We start from the raw sequence: 4,088 nt of genomic DNA, 5'->3' as shown, positions 1-4,088 counted from the left end.
CCCAAAGTCCTTCTTTAATATTTCTTTTTGGGGTAAAGGTAAACTTGAACTCTCAAACACTGTCAATGTAGTAGACTCTGGCAGGCCCTGTCAAGGTGGAAAGGCTTTGAAGATGGACCTTATGTTGGTTTGGCTTTTGAAGACTGGTCTAAATAACTTTAGAAAGGCTCATTAGTGAGGTTGGTCAGCAGCTTATAATTTGGGCCACTGCAAGTCACAAAGACCATTTACTAAGACACAGAGGGATTGTGATCTGTTTGGTAGAAGAATGAAATCATAGATCTTTGGCATAATGAAGTATGTGTCTTCAGTATTTTTAAAATTAAATGGTTATAATTTTCAAATAATAAAGTGCTCACACTAATGAGATCTTGATGGAAACACAAAATGTTATAACTAGAAAGGACCTGAGAGATCATCTAATACAACTCTCTTATTTTGCAGATGAGAAACTGAAGCATGATGAAGTGAAATGAACTTTCTAAGATCATATAACTAGTAAATAGTAGAAGTAAGAGTTAAACCAATTTCAAGTACTGCAGTCTTTCCACTATACCATATTTTGTCATGGAGTCTCTGAAATATTGTAGTTTCATTGGTTTTAGAATGGTTCATGTCTTTCATAAATTTCAGCTGACCAATGTTAAGGACTGTTAAGGGGTCTCCTGAACTTTTCTTTTTGAGTTGCCCTATTTTTCAGAAACACTGGACCCAGAGCATGCAAGAGGCCCTGAATGTGTCAGTGATGAAGGACCCCCTGCCCCCCCCACACCCCACCTCAAGCTGACATAATTTATTGCTTGCATCCCAAACTGGACTCCCTGTCTGTCCTTAGAAGTCAAAGCAGATGCCAATCAGTTTGGGCTAGGACAAGAAACTGCTTGTGCAGCTAGGCCTCAGTAGATAAGCATACCATTCTATCTTCATAGTTTAGCAGTTCCCAAGGGGAAAGAATGAGGCTTTTGCCCCCCCCCCTTACTTCTCTGTTTCAGGAAGGGTTTTGTCTTTTCCCCTATCTTTATCGAGCCTTTCCCCCTCCCATGCCACTCCCCTTTAGGTGAAGATTCCTGGTATCTCCTCCTTCTTTTGTCCTGCTGTCATAAGTATGGAAACTTCTATATGGATTGATAACTCTTTTGGTTCCACATGCATGTTTTCTCTTGTAATAAACCTAGTTTTCATATAAGTTTTGTGAAGTTGTGATTGCCTGTTGACACCAATAACTTGGAATGAAGGTTGTCCCTTAGGCTTGAGCAAGTTCTCATAAATTAACTTAAAATGTGTAGCAATACTTTTTTTGATAGCAGAAAATTGGAAATATAATGAGTATCCATTGACTGGGGAAATACTGAATACATTGTGTTATGGGAAGTCAATGGACTATTATTGCACCATAACAAATGACAAATACGAGGAATTGAGAAAAATGGGAGATGTGTGAATTGACTGACGCAGATTGAAGAAAGCAGAAACGACTAACAATGACAGAAACAACTAACAATGTAAATGAAACTGCTCAAAGTTAGTCATAGTCTGATTAATTGCATTGACCAATCTTGGTCAATCTGTTTTCTGAACAGATCATGAAATATACTTCCTTCCTCTAATTTGAGAGTAGTGGATTACAGGTGAATGAAGGAATAAAGCATTTAGTAAACCCTAGCAAAACACTTTGCTAAGGGCTGGGAATACAAATGGAAAAATAATCGTGCTCTTAAGGAACATACATGCTAAGGAGGTGGGGGAAACAACTCATATGGAAGATTTCAGCTGCAACTCAGATGGAAAAGTTCTATGGAGCTTAGGCTGAAGAGGCAAAACAAATGTTAATTCTTCTTATTTAATGTCATTCCCCCTAATTGAAAAAATCATATCAGATTCTGATATTAAACCACTTGACAATATCAAGGACTTTGATGACAAGACTGCCAGGCTGCAGCTCCACTTTGGTTGTTTCTCAGGATAATATCTGAAGACACTGGGCTAGGAGCATTACTATTCCCAAAAGCTCTTGGTTTCAGTGTCCTGGGCTGTCCCCAACAAGGTCTAAGGGGGAGATAGTGGTCAAAGTGGTGGTGTTGTTTTAACTTGTCTGGCATGTGCCATTTTTATTTATTACATTTATTGTAATTTCTTCAGGTTCCTGGTCAATGACCAAAATGTCATCATCTTGTTGGTTATTTTTTGTTGAATTATGGTTCCTTGTTATAAAGGTGAGGTTATTTTAGGGGTGGCATATTGGAAAATGACAGGAATAAAAAATAGAGATAGGGTAGGAAACGGATCCCTGGTTTTAATGGAATTGGTAATTCCCATATAAGGAAACTCCCTTTGCCAATGAAAATAGGCACCTTCTTTGTAACTTTATACTCTTAAGGAAATCAATAGAACAGAAACCCCTGAAGATCCTTGCTGCCACCTATCCCTTATGGCAGATGGACAGAGAAAATCTAAATGTAAGAATCATATCTGAACTAACTTATCTGTAAATATCTTGTTGCACCTACAAGACAATATAAACTATGAAAGAATCGATTATTTAAATTGACATCGCATTTTCATTGTATTTTTAATGCTTCTTTATGAGGGCTAGGAAGAAAAAGAGCATAAGTTTTATTATACCATTTAATCAATTTTAGTAATATTTTCAAGTAAGACATACCCCTAACACCCTGCTCTCATTTCCTTTACAGAGACTCCTTTAAACCCCTCTCAGATCTGGACACAAACTAAGTAAATGTATAACTTCGGTGTTAGAAAATTTCTGTATTTAGTGGTGATCTGCAGTCTCCTGAGCCTGACTCTAGCATTTATATAAAATTTTTTCACTCTGGTGCAGCCTTAGGCTATATGGGGCATTTAAGGATGAGGAGGTGGTGGTTCTGGTGGTTCTGGTGGTGGTGATGATGGCTGTGGGATTTTCAGGATGTGAAGAGACTAGTTATCAAGCTACCAAACAGCTATTTAATTAGCATATTATCACAGAAGCATCTTGCTTCTTACTGGAACATAGAACATAAGAACATAGAACATAAGCTTTGGAGCTGGAAGGGACTGTCTACTTCAACGCCCTCGTTTTACAGATGGAGAAACCGAGATTCAGTGAAAGTAAGTCATTTTACCTCTCTACAGTCACAGATTAAGTAGCAAAAGCCGGATTGGAACCCAGGAATTGTGATCTCATTATAGTCTTTTAATTTTTTTTAAATTGATTTTGGTAATGATAACTCCTTTGGAACCCGTAGTTTTAAAGACTAGTGTTCAGATTTAAGTCCAAACCACATTTTAAGAGTAGAAAAATCAATGCTGAATTTCTCTTATTCTGATTTTAAAAGTGACAATGTTGACTCAAAGGGCTCCTTACTTGCTGACGGAATTCAATTCGATGTTTGCCAAAGCTGTAAGTTCTTGCACGAAGTACAAGTTTACCTTCTCTAAGTAGGGCGCCAGATATGCAGAATGTAAAGTGGTTTGGGGTTTTCTTTTTTTTCTCCTTTTTTCTTTTTCTTTCTGTCTTTTCTTTTCTTTTTTTTTTTTTGGCGCCAAACATCAATTAAAAGCCTTTGCCTCGGTCCGTCATTCGACTGACCCTGCATCGGCCCCAAGGGCAGGCTGAGGACTGGTGGCGCCCCCTTTCTACCACCACGTGTAAAGGGCACGAGGACTGCCCGCCCCGCCCCGGCAGTGGCGTAGAACCCCCACGTCTCCAGGGCAACGCCATTGTCGGGCGCTCCGGCTGGGGAAGTGGGTAACTACGGACAACGGCCAGGAGAGAACTCTGGGAGAGAGAGGGAGAAAAATGGGGCGCACGTGCCGGCCTTGGTGATTCGAGGGACTAGCGCGAGGAGCAATCCATAGAAGGAAGGGGGTGGGCGGAGGAAGGGGAAGCGCGCCTGTCATTGGAGAGGCCGGGGTTCCCCCCAGCTTGTGATTGGACGGTGCTGGCCCGGGGCGCTGCATTTTGAACCGCGTAGCGTTCTGGGTAGCAAAGGGTTTGGAAGGGTCTTAACCGAAAGGGGGGTCGCCAACAAACGGCTGAGCTCACAATCCGGGAGCGGGCCGGGCCTCCCCCGCCCCCGCGCAGCTCC

Source organism: Dromiciops gliroides, chromosome 2 (assembly GCF_019393635.1).
Source record: "Dromiciops gliroides isolate mDroGli1 chromosome 2, mDroGli1.pri, whole genome shotgun sequence".
Taxonomy (NCBI): Eukaryota; Metazoa; Chordata; class Mammalia; order Microbiotheria; family Microbiotheriidae; genus Dromiciops; species Dromiciops gliroides.
Note: the sequence above shows the minus strand (reverse complement) of the source record.